Source organism: Rhamphochromis sp. 'chilingali' (genome assembly GCF_963969265.1).
Source record: "Rhamphochromis sp. 'chilingali' genome assembly, chromosome: 17".
Lineage (NCBI taxonomy): Eukaryota > Metazoa > Chordata > Actinopteri > Cichliformes > Cichlidae > Rhamphochromis > Rhamphochromis sp. 'chilingali'.
In genome coordinates this window covers 19,848,145-19,865,585 of record NC_137944.1, presented here as the reverse complement: position 1 = coordinate 19,865,585, position 17,441 = coordinate 19,848,145, and the positions used below count along the sequence as shown (strand labels likewise).

General features: G+C 41.5%; 1 protein-coding gene across 3 annotated transcripts in view; it reads left to right on the top strand.

The window, feature by feature from the left end:
- Nucleotides 1-17,441, top strand: part of pag1 (phosphoprotein membrane anchor with glycosphingolipid microdomains 1) — a 59,576-nt gene that overhangs the window by 976 nt on the left and 41,159 nt on the right. The window contains exon 2 of one of the 3 annotated variants that reach the window (XM_080863827.1): nucleotides 490-583. The exons of the other annotated variants lie outside the window; for them this stretch is intronic. The gene's annotated coding sequence lies outside the window, so the exon portion shown is untranslated. The remainder of the gene's footprint in view (nucleotides 1-489; nucleotides 584-17,441) is intronic. 3 annotated transcript variants of the gene reach the window in all.

The following is a 17,441-nucleotide window of genomic DNA, read 5'->3' as shown; positions in this document are numbered from 1 at the left end:
TCCCCCTAATCGTGAATACGAATTTTCCCTCGGCTCACCTGCCGGATAAATAAACACCCCCCTTTTCACTCTCTGTCACTTCTCCCAGATTTGCCCCCCAAGTCTCCCCCTCTCCTGCACACGTTGGCACACACACTCACACAGGCAAACAGAGCCAAATGCCACCCAAAAAAACACCCCCATCCTCCCTCCGTCTGTGCTCAGTTGAATACGATATGTTGGCAGACCATTCACCCTGCAGCGGTCTGGCTTTTCACAGAAGTTGACATTCACTTCACTTCAGCAAACACAGTTTGTGCTTTGTTTCAGCTTCTCTCTGAGTTCCGCCTGTCACGTGCTAAACATTAACAAATTTGTTTTTTTGTGTTTTTGGTTTTTTTGTCCTCCTTTTCCTCTTTCCTGTGACATCACTTGATAAGAGCCCTATGGATGAATTCCCACCTCTGTGACAAAACTGATCCTTAATTTGTTTATTTGTTTTCCATACAGCAACAATGACTGCCATTCAGGCCTTTAAGCCTTTATGGAAATCAGAGGATTGGGAACGATGCTTTAAAAACGTTGAAATGCTCAGCCTGATGAGGTACGATCATGTAATATTATGTTTATAGAAAGTAGCTGGCGGGCGTTTGCAGCTTATAACATGCACATGTCAGACGGGTCAGAGCGGGATGTCTGCGTATGATTAAATCTCTGTCACTGTAAAAGCAACTGTGTTGGGCGAATGGGAGGGCAAGCTGAATGCTTTGTGACACTTTTAACTCTAGAGTATTCATAGCCTTGCTGCTAATGCTGGAATTTGAATGGAGATGAGGGGCTGGGTATGTGCAGCTGTTGTATGGAAGAAGGGAAATGAGTGAGTGTTCCCGAAAGAGTTGCAAGGTTTGGAAATTTTTCGGCCTGGTGCTTTTACTCTATAACGCAAGAATCCAACAGGTTTCCACACAAGTTCTTTGTCATTTTTAAGCAATTTTGAACCTTTTATTGCTTCTTTTTCTTACTGGTTGGCTCAGCAACATCGCAATAGTCAACTACACTGTGCTTTGTCACCTCCTAGCTCACAAGTTAGTCTAGTGGTTTGGATACAGGCTTATAAATGATACCTGTTAAGCAGGTGCTTCCAGGAAATAGAAATAAATGCACGGTAAAACTGTGACTTCAAGTTGTAACACATGTTAGTAAAATGACTTTGTAGAAAGTCATTTGCATCAGAAAATGGTTCTGTATTCTAGAGGGGTGGAGGCTGAGCAGCTGCAGGCGGGTCGGCGCTCATTAAAACTGGCCATAATGTGTATGGTCTGATAGAGAGCCCAGTGATGCTGCTGCTGCCCCGGGCCTGAAGGTCCTCCTGCTGAAAGGATAAAGCATAATCACTCTCTGTCTGATTGCTGCGCGACTATTGTTTCATCATAGGCTGTCAAGATGTTGTTTAGCAGACTACACAGATTTCACAGTCAGTTAGGCTTTAACAAGCAAGGACATCAGCCCCATCATTGGTAGGCAAACAGTGGAGCGTTTGGATGTGCACCTCAGATTTTACAATTACCCTGCATTTGCCCTGAAGGGAAAAAAATATGCAGGCTTGAGTCTGGAGGAAGTGCGTGTTGCTGTGTGCGAGTGTTTTTGTTTAATGTCAAGCTTGCTTTGAATTGAGTAGTTTCTGCTCTTATGAAAATGGAAAATGCTATTATGTGGTGTTGTTGCAAAGAGCATTTCTTTCCATCATTGATCTGGAACGGAGAAATGGAAGAGCTAAATGTAATTATTGTCCCTCTCCACGCAGTTTCTGCTGTACTGGTCTGCAGGAGATAAAAGCAACGTGAAAGATTAGAACAGCTGTGTCCACTTTTTAGCTGCCCACCCTCACAGCCATGTCAGAGGGACTTCGGAAATTTGTTTCAAACAACTCTGTCAGCTGTGGTTTAATATTAACATACTTTTCAATCCAGTGCTTTCAGCTACTTCTGTATCTATTAGCTATTACTGTCCGGCTGAACCTGTTTAACCACTACATGTAGCTAAAAAATGCATTCTTACAGTTAGCTAGCACTGCTAATCCACTGTTAGCTAATAATTTAACTGCTAGTCATACTTTTAGCTAAATAATTTGTAATTTATTTTATTTATAATTTTTGCTTGACACTGTTCTCTAACTGTTTATCCATCATCTTTGGCTAATCTTTACTCGCAACTTCAGTTGTTACCCAACAGATAAACCGCTAGCTGTATTTTATTACACATCTTACCCATATTTATTAATAATTTAGGTTGCTACATGAGTTTGCGGTACTTGGGCAACATCTCATTTCTCTTTTTATTTTGCGAGGAAAATGAAAAAAAGGTGCAGTAGAAACATAAGCAAACATACATGGAAATACATGGCAGAGAATCTACGGTTCTAACGAGCTTGAAAGTCAACATTTCGTATGACCGCCTTTATTCTTCAACGCAGCCTGAACTCTCCTAGACAAGCATTCTTGTAATTTCTTGAAATAGTCTTCAGGAGTGTCCAGTCTCCTTGAAGGACATTCAAATCCCACACTGCTGCAGCATTGTTGAATCCGGGTTTTGGGGAGGCCAATCCATGACGTTGATTTTCGAATTTTTATTCCTCGGTGGATCAAAAACTGATGGTACTTTTCTATATTTATCATTTCATCAATTTTGAGAAACTTTCCAAAACCAGTAGCTGAAATGCAACCCTAAACCATGAACGAGCCTTCACTGTGTTCTACAGATAGCTGTACATACATATTGTACCAAAATAGTAAAATCTGGATTCATCACTCCATAAGAAAATTATCACTGATTTTCAGCCCAGCTCTTTTGTAATTTGGGATACCTCAGCCTTGTCTCCCGGTTTTCTTTCCTTCAGAATGGCTTCTGTCAGCCACCCTTCCACTGAGACCACTTCTGATGACGTTTCAGTGATCAGTAGATGGAAGTACAAATGTATTTTTCAGGTCCAGTGTCACAGTTTTTCTGGGGTTTTCTCTTTCTTTTTCTTATGGACATAACTTTCAGATACTTTTCATCAGCTGTTGAAAGATTTTTAGGCCCAGCACTTCTTTTATCCTCTATTTGTCCAATGCCCTCAGATTTTTTTTAAGGATACAGTGCACACCATGCTGAGAAATACCAAATTTGAGCTTTGGGAATCACCTTCTTAGTGCAAAAATAGTATTTTATTTCAAGTCAAATTGTGTTATCACTGGCATTTTTGCAGATTCAAATAAAGGAAATAGAACAAATGATATTTTTGAATGCACTATTAGTAATAAAATGCTTTAAGTTAAATTTTTAAATTGGTTATTTCTTGTCTCTTATTGTCTCTAAGTGCAATAATCCTTTCTGTCATCGTTGTATTTTTACTCAGTTGTATATAGTATTTGTATTTGTATTCTATTTTTATCTTATTGTATATTTATTTTATTCTACTGTATATAGTATTTTATTTTATTCTATTCTGTACAGTTGTGTACTGTATTTATTCTTATTGTATTCTAATTTTTGCCTCATAACTTTTGCACTGTCCACTCCTGCTGTGACAAAACAAATTTCCCACGTGTGGGACTAATAAAGGTTATCTTATCTTATCTTATCTTATCTTATCTTATCTTATCTTATCTTATCTTATCTTATCTTATCTTATCTTATCTTATCTTATCTTATCTTATCTTATCTTATGTAGACACAACACTGCTTTATTCCTTGACTTAGGTGCCTTTTTATGTTTGAATGACTCATAGATCTCTGTTAAGTCACATAACAACCAAAACAAACACTATTACACACTATTAGCTAATAATTTCAACAGTTATCCGTAGTTTTATTGAGCTATTGCAAGTATTTGTTGAATTTTGTTTGTAAAACCTTTGACGGTCAGCTGTGTAGACATCACAACATCACAGAAGTGGCTTTTATTTGAACTCCACATGTTCAACATGTGAATATTTTCACACGAATAGAAAAACAGAACTTGCCATGTCGCAGGTTGGTTGTTTTGGGGTTTTTTTTCTTCCATTTCTCAGCCAAAAGTTAGCTACAGCTACAGAAGGTGTGGCTTTTTAGAAATTTTTCTTGAGTTTTTCTTTGAGGAAGAGGAAACGCACACAAGAGCCGCTCATGTGGTCAACACATTCTGGTTGAGGGAAGCCGCTGTGGCCTGAGAACGTACTAGCAAAAACTGTCAAGTACACGCCCATGTCCGGAGCTTGGTGGGCAGATCTGATATAATTAGGTTTCCATTCCACCTTTTCTGGAACTGTGTGCCTTTGATTCAGTGCTGCACGCATCTCACACCTTAATCTGTAATTTGACTATGTGAGGCCTGTCATTTCTCAAATGAAGAGAGGTGTTCATGGAGAAAAGACCATTGCCGTTGTGGTTGTTCACCCTGGTCAAATTAGTCGCTGAAAATGTATCGGGTCCACTCCTTGTAAAGATTAGGAGGCTCATGGTGAGAAATGGGACAGATCCGGACAGAGAATGAAGACAGAATCGAGAAACTGGAGGGAAAAAAACCTATTAGACGGAGACTTTGACAGATGAGGTGAATAAAAAACGAGAGAGCAATTCTAATAATAAAAAGAGGATATTGATCTACGGTGCGTGAGTCTGGTTATCACTCATGCTCCTCTACGTCTCCTAAACACTGCTGACCCTTGCAAGAATTGAATTTGTTTCCTACAATGTCAGGGGGACTTGCTGAGCATATTTTTTGTTATAAAGAAACACAAGTACACAGTTTCCAAGACAGTCTATGGATGTTTAGCAGGTGTTGCTCAGAAATTCTCACCACCAAACCACGTACCTAAAGAAAGCAGACAGGTGTTAAAATTTAAAAGTCTTGTTTCACATCTCAGTAAGACCAGGAAATGCTTGTAGCGAGACATTTAAAGCAGGGAAAGCACCGAATGTTCTGGTAATCTAAAATGTTGAACCATGATGAGCGCCATCACCTGGGGTTAGAAAAACCTGCAGATTTGGACCAATTTATCACCCATTAAGACTAGCTGGTAGATGTTTGCCAGCCTCATCTGTATTAACTGTGACTGCAGAATAGAATATAGTGGCGTGGCTTAGAAAACTTGTTGCATTTCTTCCATCACCTTGTATGTTTCTGTGAAAGTGAGTTCTAGAAAGAAGCAAAATATTTGGAGATACGTAGCCTCTGAGCTCATTAGGTAAGCATACCAAACGTAGGTGTGTGTGTGTGTATGTGTGTGTTTGCAACCTAGTATGTCACTCATTGCTGGAGCTAGACTTGTTTGTCCTGACATACAGTATTTGGAATCCAGCCTGATCATGCCCAGAGATACTCACTCTAAGCAGCCAAATCACAGCGGGAACACTCACTCTCGACTCACAACAGACATACAGAACATGAATGTGTTCAAGTGCACACACATGTATGAACCCGTTTACAGTACACGGGTACACATGCAGAATTTAGATATACTCCCTCCTATGTTTCACACACACTTGACAATGCACCGGTTTCCACTTAGACACATACTATTTATCTCTTTCATGCGCAAAGAAACACATGCTGCTATCAAATCACACTGGCCCTCAGCAATTTTCTCAAAGATAACAGGGCGCTTCAGCTTGCGCTAGACTATTCTGCTGCTCTGTGTTTGTGTTGTGCACCAAGTCTCTTTCCTGTAGTGCGAAAATGAAAAGGCTTTAAAAAACAACCCACTAAACCTAACTCACCTCTGGGCTACAGAAGACAGAGAGTGTTGTGTGTTAATGGCAAGTAAACACTGTGGATGCAATTAATTGAGATTGCCTAAGAGGAAAGTCTAATGGGAAATCAGAGTCCCACTTCTCAAGAATTGTGGGTAGCGCATTGTTATGCATTCGCCCCCTGTTGTTAGAGTGTGAATTTGACAAGACTGGTTCGCTGTGGTTGGTGTGTGTGTGTGTGTGTGCTGTGTTTTGTGACAGGTTCAGATGTATTGAAGAGAGGTCTTCCAATTTAACTCCAGCCTAAAAACGTACAATTAGAACAGTGGACGTTCGATCAGAGTTTCAAATAATCTCCTGGTTTGTTCACCTTTAAAACCAAATAAAGTTTTGTATGCCTACAAATCTGTCTCCATGACAGCCTTGCTACCTCATAAAAAATCCACAGCAGGCAGACCTTGAGTTGGTCAGGTTGGTGTCACAACTTTAAAACTGAAGAACTCCTCTCCTGCAGTTTTATTCCAGTATGAGTAGATGCCATGTTTCCATCTTTTGAGGCCTCATGCATTTTTCAACCTCACGGAGCGATGCAAGCGACGGGCAGGGGACGGGCGGCAGCGTCCTTTAAGTAATAACAGCAGCGGGATCTGTGGGGAAGTGCGGCTGTGTTTTTGATCACCACTCCAACTCGTAACACCTTCGAGTGTTATGTATGCGTGAACTGTAAACAAGTGGCAACAAATGATTACCAGCATGCTGAGTGTGAAGGGCTGAGGTGAGAGGAGGTGACGGACAGCAGAGATGGGTGAGTGAACGCAGTGCGTGTACCTACTTGGTGTAAAGAGCTGCTGATGCGGCGGGTGTAGACGTGTACGCACACAGTCACACACTGCAGGGCTGGGACGCTATAATGTCGCTCGAAGGGAGCCGCCTCATCTCACGCTCCGCTGGCTGAGGCACTCCAGGGAGGGCGCACACACACACACACACACACGTACATGACTTGTATACAAAGGCCTGCATGCACACTCCTACACGCACATACAGAGTCTTATCTATATTCTGTACAGCCTTTTTCATTTTTGCCTTTGTGAGAACAAAATCGTTATATTTTGCAAAGTAATTTTCTGCTTTGTTTCTGCCGTTGTTAAGGAAGAAACACGAAACAACTCGAGCTGATTTAATTTGTGTGAAATTTGAGTCAAGGGTAAGTTCACACCAAATGTGGAAATCAGTAAAAACTTCATATTACCCACAATATTTTTTTCACAGACCATCTTCAAACTTTACAACAGTATACTATACCTGGGGGGAGTACTTAAGTTGACTAAGCATTTTACCTTGACCTTGATCGTTAGCGCCCAAGGTCAAAGATGACCTTGAAAAACAAAATATGAAGAAACTATATCGAGTAATATATCATATGAAAGGGCACGGAGAGGGCTGTACAAGACACTGTTTTTGTAATATGAAGCCCTATGAGGTTACAGGGACACCATAGCAGGCTAACATTGTAATATGTGGTTATAAAAACACCATCAAAATCCAAAGTTTTAGTAAAGCCCTTGGTCTTCAGACAGACCTGCAGTGCTGAGTGCTCTTGTTTTTGCCGTGTTGCCTTAATTTGATAGAGATCGTGGAGACAGACAGGAAAACGGAGAAAAACAAGGACCACAGGTGGGATTCAAACCCATGCTAAGTGCTTTATTAGCTACTTTAGCTTCACTGCACTTACAAGACAGGTGCAAGCGTTAAACATACTGAAATATTTGTCATTTTCTTATTCATCATTTGTCATTTTCTTACCACAAATGGAGTACAACTGGATAACGTGGCACTCCCCCTGCATTGGCCTAAAACCATGCTAGCTGCTGGTTTGTGTGGTCCATTGTTCAACGTCAGGTTTTCGTGGAGAGCTAAAATATCTGTTCACGGCTACTTTACAGCTGGAGCTGAATGAAGCTTATTGGAGATTAAATGAAAAGATAAACCACAAAGAGATGATTATCTGCTGGTTCTCTGATGTCTCCCAGTGTGTTCACAAGTAAAGCTACAAGGTGCACACATGCAGGTGATGTTGTGATGAGGTTTTGTGCTCCACAGGGTGGTTGTTTGCTTCATTTATGTGCAGTCAGGTGACGGATGGGATGGGCAGTGGATTGGTTTTCATCCATCAGCAAAGCCTTCGGGCCATTTTTACGCTTTCTTATTCTTCTCTGTCTGTCTGCCGTTCCCCTGCTCACATCCCTTCTCTTTGTTTCTTTGGCTATGTGCACTACTTTTTCCATCTTTTCTCCAGTCTACTTTTTTTTCTTCTTTCTCCGTCGTCATCTTTTTTTTTTTTGCATACCACTCTTCTTCCTCTTCTCCATGTCTCACTCAATCCTATTTTTCTTCAGTTTGCCTGCTTTAAATTCCTCTGTATTTATCGTCTATCCCTTTTGCCTCCCTTTGACGACTTATTTTTCTTTCTTGGCTTCACGCTCGCACACGCACACACACTTACATTGACGGTCTGTTCTGCTTACAATTAAAGCGTACCTCCCTCTTCCCTTTTCCCAAGCAGGCTCATAATAGGAAATGCCCTTGTTATCTCGTCGCGTACCAGCGTTATTAATATAAGCCGCAGACAAACAAGGTGTGGGTACGTGCTCTGCTATGCTCCAGGCTGATATTTCATGGTCAAACCTCTCCAACGGTTTTGTGCTCATCAGCGTGGTAATGGGGCACAGAAAGGTGCCGGACAGATAAGCAAGAAAGGAAAAGGGAGAAATGTGGGAAATGAAGTGAAGTGTGGAGCTCTCCAGGGCGAAATAATAATTCTTGAGTGTGATGTGGAATTTTTGGGGGGTTGATTGGATGGAGACATAGCTGAGTGTGGAGGGAAAAGACTCGAGGGGGTGGGAGCTGGGGGGCAGACTCAAGTTCACAATGTATTAAATGGATGATTGCATGAGTTGGGCTGTATTTAGTTCCACTTTTATGGTTTTATGTGGTGTTATTCTTGTGCAAAAAAGAAGAATTATATTTTATTACAATCTTAACATGATGTGAGATTTCTATTATTTCTATTGTGTACTTGCTTTTTGAATAAGGGCCAGTCTCCGCTCCACAATTCAAGTCAACCAGTGGTGATGGAGATCTTGAAGGGTGACTACATTTCATATTTTGTTTTATTTTATTAAATTAAAAAAAATCCTTCCAACAAAATCTCAGAAAACCCCGTCAAACACACACACCTGCCTTCCTACTCGATGTCCCACATCAACTGTCTGTGAATTGGTTCAGCTTTGAGGGTCTAGATCCTTCCAGAAATCTGTAACACCACACACTGAATTTTGATATTTCACAACCTGAATACTTGAATCAATGGAACAGCCTCACAGTTAGAGGAAAGTTCATCCACTGGGCTAGAAGATTGACTCCAGGCAGCCGGTGCTCATCAACTGTCCAATTTGTTCTCTTTTAAACTAAAACTAAACTTTTTATTATGAGGCACAAAAAAAAAGCCCTAAAACCTCAACATGTTTGTTGCCAAACACTTAGCAAATGTGTTCCCTTGTTTAGTGTCTGTTTACTTTGTTGCTAACAGTAGGTTCACACGGTTTATTTAAAAAGCTGTACCATCCACCCATCTGTCGTAACTGTCTGTCTTCCATTCCTCTTTTGTTGACTTGTTGCCAACTCAGCTAAAAAGCTGCTTTCTGTTCCTTTGAGAGTCAGCACGGCGAGTTGGATTTCAAATAAATCACTTTTTCCTCTTTTCAAATGCACGTGTGAAAATGCTTCATTTACAAGCAGGCTGAATATTGAAACTGCAGCTAACTTCAGCCATTTATGTCTGTGACAGAAATTCTGTGGCATGTAAAACACATTAGATCAGGGATCAAATGACGAGCATAAAACAACAGCGATTAGAGGGCACGTCTTGCAATCTTATTGATCTTTCGTTCATCAGAGAAACAGCCAATATTTGTGAGACAATGTCTGTTTGATCACTGCGTTTCGCTCACCGCCCAAGCAGTAGCAATAAGCAATAAAGGAAGTGATCAGTTCTGACTTCTGTCTTGGCTCAGAGTGTGTAATTGTTTGAGGCTATCATCTGCTACAGAGGATATGAGCAACTATGCATTTTTCTCTTTCAGACTGATTGCAAATGACTGTCTGTCAGCAGGGACTGTATTTGTTAATGGACTTCAGGGCATTATGTCCTCAGAGAGCGTGGGGTGTGTGTATGTGGGGGGATGATAAAGAGCAAGGCAAATATTGTTTGTGTGGTTTGGATTGAGTGCAACAGTGTGCAACGTGAGAATTGCTAGAAGGTCTGAAAAGGATGCAATTAAAGCCATTAGTTATTTTTCCCTCCAATGTTTTCTCTTGAAGAAATTGCTTATTGATATCAAGACATCCAGGGAATTTACTCTCTGTCTCCTTCTGCTTTTTCCACTCCATCCTCCTCCTCCTTCTCTAACCCTTCTCGTGTCCGTGATGAGCTCTTTGAATAGGCTCCCTGTTTGCCTCTGCTGGCTCCTGGCAAATATGCTTCTGTGTCCAGGATGAGACAATGGCAATGATAAGACATAAAGGAAAGAAGAAAGAAGAGAAAGATGCAGAGAGACAGAGTGACACAGACAGAGAATTAGTGCTGAATGAATGAGTAAATAGAACTGGAGGAAAGATGTTGGAGCCAAGTGGAGGGACAAAGAGCTGATTGTCGCAGTAAACTGAGGGGCCTTTCAGTTCCTGGACAGTTGGTCCCTGATGTTTGTCTTAGATTCTCTGAGGAGAAGTTACAGGATTCAGCAGGTCCACTCGGTTGGTAGTTTAATTCTATGGTACTTGTTAAGAAAAAGTAACTTTTGATATGTTTTTTTTTTTTATTATTACAAAATGTCTCAGATGTGAGTGCCATCACAAGTCTGTGAGTTCTTTCCTGCTACTGATTCTATTACCATCACTTAATCCTGGTTTATTTTCATAACTCAGCGCTGTGGTTCATATAAAGCGGTTTTCTACTCAACTTGAGCAGTCAAAGCAATTTATACAATACACTTCATTCACTTATTCACATGCAAGCACTTTACTTCTACTCTTAGGCGCTTTCTATCTAATATTAACACCCATTCATTTTCTAATAAGTGTATTGGATTTAGTATCTTTCATGCAGACTGGTGCAGCCAGGGTTTGAACCAACAACTTTCTGATTAGTAACTTACTGTAATTCAAGTTTTATTTGTGTACCGCTAAATCACCTCAATGTGCTTTATAATGCACGGTAATGACATTGCAATAATACAAAGATAACCCCAACAATCTGACGATCCCCTATGAGCAAGGACTTAGCGACAGTGGGAAGGAAAAACTTGCTTTTAACAGGAAGAAACCTCTGGTAGAAACAGGACAAAACACTGTGGAAGAGAGCCAGAGATCAATAAAAAATAATGTTTAAATGCAAAGTGGTGTGTAAAGACATGACCTGCACAACATTCTGAGAAGCTGTGATTTTTGATAATGATGATGATGATGATGCGCCACACGCTACACCTAAAAGCTCGCAGAAGGTATCTGCCCGTGCATGCCTGGACATGTCTGTGTTGCAAGCATCAGTTGCATGGCGCGGTGCAACATGAAACTATAGCGACGCAGATTCAATTCATCATGAACCTCATAGTAATGATATTATTTGAATGCATTAGTAAAAAAAAGAGCTAAAAATAGCCTCCATGGGAGAGCTTTCGCCCATCACTTTGGCTGTCATCTATCACTGATATCATCAACCATCATCACAACGCTTTATCAAAATTAATTTTTGTCTTTTTATTGGAAGATTTTGTGTGATTGGGTTAAACATTGTTAGGATTTTATAGAAGAATAGGAAACCTGTTTGATGTTGAAGTGTTATTTTGGTTGTGCGAATCAGCTGTTTGCACTGGAAATGTTTTCAATAATTTGAATAATAAGTCCTTCAGTTGTTAATAGTTCTAAGGTAACCTCGACCCAAATCGTTGTTATCTTGAAAACTTTTAAGCAAACTGTGTATTTCAATCACAAGACATGAAGCTGAGTATAAAACCAAAATCAGTGGTCATGTGCAACAACTTGACAGTTGACAGTTTGCTGATCATTTACTTGTGCAATTTTTTTTTCTTCTATAGATCAGTGACATTGCAAAGACAGCATGCTTGGCCTAGGGAGTAGCACTTAAAAAAAATCCCAGCAAAGCTTAAACGCTTGGGCTGCGTTGCAGAAGCAGCACTTTTTCTTCAGACAGTGGAAGTAGAAGTTTTGACAAGAGCAGGAAAAAGAAGGAGGGGAAGATGAAGGCAGTGTACCTTCTAGCTCCTGGTAAAGGAAGTGATCTGAGTGCCAGTGAGAGGCAAAGAGAGGAATAGATGTGGGATGTGAGCTTGAAAAAAGGCAAGGAGACCCACCACAGCAGGGTGCTCTGCTGAGCTGCGCTAAAGAGCAACATGAAAAAGGTTTTGAACTTGAGCCAGGCCCCTTAGCTATACAGATACTGAGGGACTGAGGAGAGGAGAAAAAAAAGAGAGGAAATGATGAGAGGATAGGAAAGTTTAAGAAAAGGGAGGATTAGACAGGAGGGGTGAAGATGAAAAGAGTTGCAAGTACTGAAGAGGAAAATGGGCGCGGAGAGGACGGCAAAGAGGCGAAAAAGATGAAACCTGGGTAGAGACGTAAAGGAAAGTGCTTTCCACAGTCTTCTTTCAACTTGACAGAGTACGGGATGAAGCTGTGGAATGAGAAGTAATTTCTAAAACAGAACAACAATTCTCCAGGGGACACCGTTCCCGTAAGAAAAAACGAAACCTACAACCACTCTTAAACAAAGGAGGGAATTCAAACATGAAGACTCCCTTTGGGATAACAGTGGAAATTTATTAGAGGGTGCAATTTAGGTGGAGCTTTGCGTATGACTCATTCAGAAATGAATTCAAGAGTGTTCGCTGATCCAGAGGAATTTAGGAATGAAAGACTATAGCTGGGGATAAGAGCCAGTGGCAACTCTCAGATGGGCCAAACGAGACAGATTTGCTAGACATAACAATTCTTAGAAATTTCTAGCACACTGATGAAAATGTTTTCAGTCTGACGTTGTCCTTCTGGAAAATTTTCCTAATCCTGAAGTGAGGCTCCAACCTTTTATAGCTTGTAGAGATTTAGTCAGTGTACAGAGGAGCTGGTGGTGAAAAACTGGTAGACAGAACAAAGCAAGTACCAGAACTGTACATGACCCAGTTGAACCTCAACTTTTGATCAGACTGGAATATAATAGGAGTTCAATCCCTCCATCCCTCCATCCATCCATCCATCCATCCATCCATGTCCGTCCATCCAGGTTGTCAGGACAGCAGTCTAGGCAGAGAAATCCAGGAATACCACAGCGTTCCTGAGAGTTTTAGTGTCTCCAGTGTTTCCTGGGTCTGCTTTGAGGCCTTCTAGGCTTATGTAGATGCCTGAACCACATCAACTGGCTCCTTTTAGTGTGAAGGAGCTGCTGGTCTACTCACTTTGGCTTGATAAAACTTCTCAATCTGTTGTTAAGGGTGAGTCCAGCTACCCTGCAGAAGAAGCTCATTTTCACTGCTTGTATCTACCATCTCATTATTATTTGGTCACTATGCAGAGTTCGACCGGTCGATGGGTAATTTGTCTCTCTTCCCCACACCAGACTAGCACAGCGCTGGTACAGATACGAAACCTGTCACTTCTCTTCACTTGGGAAAATTCCTTTTCTGCTGAAAAAGGGGGGCGTGCCGACTCTGGGTCAGAGACAGGTCTCTTTATGTGATTGATATTCCTTTTTGTACAACGTTACATCCTTTGGTTTATACTATCCTATCCTTTTAGTCATCAACCTTACCTTACTTTTGTGTAGTCTGCTTGTGTCTTTTCGTTGGTTCTGCAAGTCTCTGGAGGGATAAAATACCATTATTTCAATGAACATTTCCTCGTAAGGTGCTAAAGTGCTGTCTAACACCTTGGATTCAAAACCTCCCTCAGGTTCAGTTCGGTTGATATCTAGTGAAGATGACTGTGCATGATTGTTATGCTGGAAGAAACCAGTCCAGCAAGGATAGAAAGGTTTAACCGAGTTTAAAGGTGAGCACTCGGCACAGCTCAGCATAGTTTGCAGTGATATGAAACAAACCAGCTAAATGCGCCTACAGGGTATCAAAGCCACCAGATGTAAAGGTCAAGCATTCAGGCCTGTCCTAATTTTTGGGTGTACACCACACTTCCATTCACCCATTTGTTGTGAATACCATAAAGTACAACTTATCTGATCATATCACCTTTTTTTCCATATCAGTATTTATGGTGTTTCCCCTACTGAGCTCTCAAATGTGCAGTCGTCTTTGTAATGTGCAATAAAAATGACCCTCTTTGTCTAGTTGTTGAAGTTGTTGTTGTTACTGCTGACAGTGTGATCACATCTGATGCCGACCTGTAATAGTGCACAAGAATCACGGTCATTTACTGTGTGCCGTTGACCACGATGTCTTTCTGAGACCAATCTTTACTCCCGTTGAAGCCATCTGGAAAGCTCTGGTGACTGAAACTCTCCATTTGTGCCCTCGCATTGAACTTACTTTGACCTTTTTCTCCTGACATCTGAACCTTTTCTCATTTCCCAAATTGCACTTTCTCAATTCCTTTCCTTGACTCACGAGAGACACTAGAGTAAGACAGAAACCTGTGGATAGAAGAGTCGAGACAGATGATGAGACAGACTTGTTTTGTAGTTGTGTAGTTTGACACAGCGACATCGATTTATGATCTCAGGTGTAAAAGTGTTTAAGACATTTTTTATGTTTTGTACTCAGGGTCACACTTAATTATGGGGCGATCGTGGCTCAAGAGTTGGGAGTTCGCCTTGTAATCGGAAGGTTGCCGGTTCGAGCCCCGGCTTGGACAGTCTCGGTCGTTGTGTCCTTGGGCAAGACACTTCACCCGTTGCCTCAGAGGGCCTGGTGGCGCCAGTGTCCGGCAGAAACCTGTGGATAGAAGAGTCAAGGCAGATGATGATGTCAGTGCGCCCCAGGGTGGCTGTGGCTACAACGTAGCTTGCCATCACCAGTATGTGAATGGGTGGATGACTGGTTGTGTAAAGTGCTTTGGGGTCCTTAGGGACTAGTAAACGCGCTATACAAATACAAACCATTTACCATTTAATTAGTGTGACACACACGTGTCGTGAAGAGCAGAAAGTTTGACTACCTTAAAAACGCTAATAGTTGTTCAAAGAGCAGTCCTCCAATCAGTTCGGATGTCCCAGCTGTGTGCCACGCCTCTTTTATGAGCTGAACGTAAAAACTCTGTGTAGTAATACAGGCTTGCTGTATTCTGTGCTCCAGATGCATTTTAGCAATTTAGACATCCTTTAACAGAGCATACTAAGGGCAGGGGACACAAGGAAAGCACAAATTAGTGAAATGAGTAACAGCATTTTATTTTTTATGTAAGATATTACAATTTATGGATGTGGATGCTTCTGCATTTGTTGTGTTTCTCCGCTTATTTATTCAGGATTTTACTTTAGGTTTCAGTCACACAGGCTTAGAGAACCGTTGGCAACCTCTTGGGAACCTGTGGTTGCTAAGGAAAATTTGTATTCCCCAACCAGTTGGAGAGTGGTTGCTGGAGGTTGCAGGCTAACGCTGGGTGATACTGATCACAAAGAAGGCACTGCACCCAAAAAACCTCCTTATGATTTACCACCTCCACAGTGCTGCAGTTCCCCTTAATTTGTGTGTAAGATGGAGGCTTGTCAGCAAAAACTCAGCAACTACAACAATGTTACAAAAGGCACAGCTTTTACTTTGAAGATGAACGTTTAATGTTTCCAATTTGCATTCAAAACTTCAAGTTCCGCAGCCACTTAGCTAGTTTTCAGTGTTTGCATCTTCCATTCTAGCAATAAGTGACTGCAGCAGTCTGCTTGCAACCAATGCAATCACAGGGAGGTTATCAGTGCAGCACCACATACCTCTTTACCGTAACTGACAGTAACCTTCATTAATCACTTGCAAACTGGTTGGGGAAGATTCATTTTCCCCTAGCAACCAGGTGTTGCCAGGGAGTCATTGACTTCTCTCTAGACCTGTGTGATTTGGACTTATGCAATAAATTTCACAGCAGCTGCCATCAACCTCCAGCAACCACTCACCAACCGGTTGGGGAATATAAATTTTACCAAGAAACCGGTGATCTCTTGGCATTAATACTTTAATTCACCTCTCTCCATGTCATCATCTCTAAAAGTTACAGAGAGTATCGTGTTGCCGTTTGACCGCAAAGGTCACTAAAATAATCTGCTTACTAATCTGCCCCTACAGCTATTTTATTTACATCCTCCCTTCATTCCCTTCATGCCATTGTGTTCAGCTTCTGCATTGTTTGTCAGATTTAAATAAATGTTCAGAGATTTGTTTCCTCCTAACCTGTCACTACCAGTAAGAAAGAATGTGACATGGTCTGTTTTGTTTTTTAAAGCAGCTATGTCGGTTTCGATAAAGAGCAAGCTGCGGTGGCTCCTTCAGCAGGAGAGACGCAGGACGGGACGATTCACACTATAATTAGTCACTTTCCATCATTGATCCTATACACATCATTATAAACATGCTATATATATGTATGTATATGTATGGGTATGTACATGTACACGGTATATGAGACAGAGAGAGAAAGAGAAACTCAAGAGCTCAAAAACAGGTCATTAACTGGGAATTTAAAAGCCTGACTCAGAGCAACAAATGAAGCTGGGACATTAGCTTCTTTTCAGCCACGTTATGAAGGTTATTTTTAGACTCTTGTCATCTACACAATACCTCATAAAATAACAACGCTAGTAGGGTTTGGCTTCTGAACACATATTTCTGGCTCTGTGCCTGTGGGTGTAGGTTACTCTTTGATTTTGAAATCCTGTAAATGTTTTGTTTTTATAGCATTCTAGACGATATAAAGGGGGCTGGAAGTAGACTAGAAGCTGGTATTGGAATGATTGAAGGTACGTGGCGCGCAGTTAGACCTCCTTTTCCCTCCAAATATTTTGAGCATACAAAGACAAGTGCTGGCCGTCAGCCGCCACAGTAACTAATCACTCAGACAGCGTGGTTGTGGCCTCTCATTAAACAGGCTGTAACAGTGAAGGAACACTATTAATGACTCTGCAATACTTGTTACACACACAGTTCTTTCAGACTTAATGGCAGAATATCTGTAAGCTCTGTAGTTGTGCTGGATACGGGTGCTTGCGACGCAATATCAGTTAATAGGTGCAGGTGAGCGCTGTGCTTTCCTATATTCTGTCAGTAAACAGAAGCTGCATGAGCTTAACCCCCCTGCTGCGTTCCCCCAACAATACAGATGCTGTTCCAGAAACTTCACATCCCATTTGCTCTGATGTCTGCGCTGCCGCCTCACACGGGAGCTTTTTCAGCACTTTCTCCCCCCTGCTCCTGTTATGTTGCATCCACTAAGGGCTGGAAGCGAGCATATAACACATTATCCTCTATAGCAGGGTTATCCCCCTCGTGCTTCCCTAACTTGACGTTGTCAACCGAGCATGCTCAGATTCGATCAACAAGAATTTGCGAGGAGGCCATTCGAGTGGATGTTGAATCCCTGCGTGAATCACACAGTGTGCTTGCTCTTTTCCTGAGCTCTCTGCATATTCTGGGGTTATTTTTCCTTATTATGTTACCGGCAGACGTGTGCGTTGACTCTCA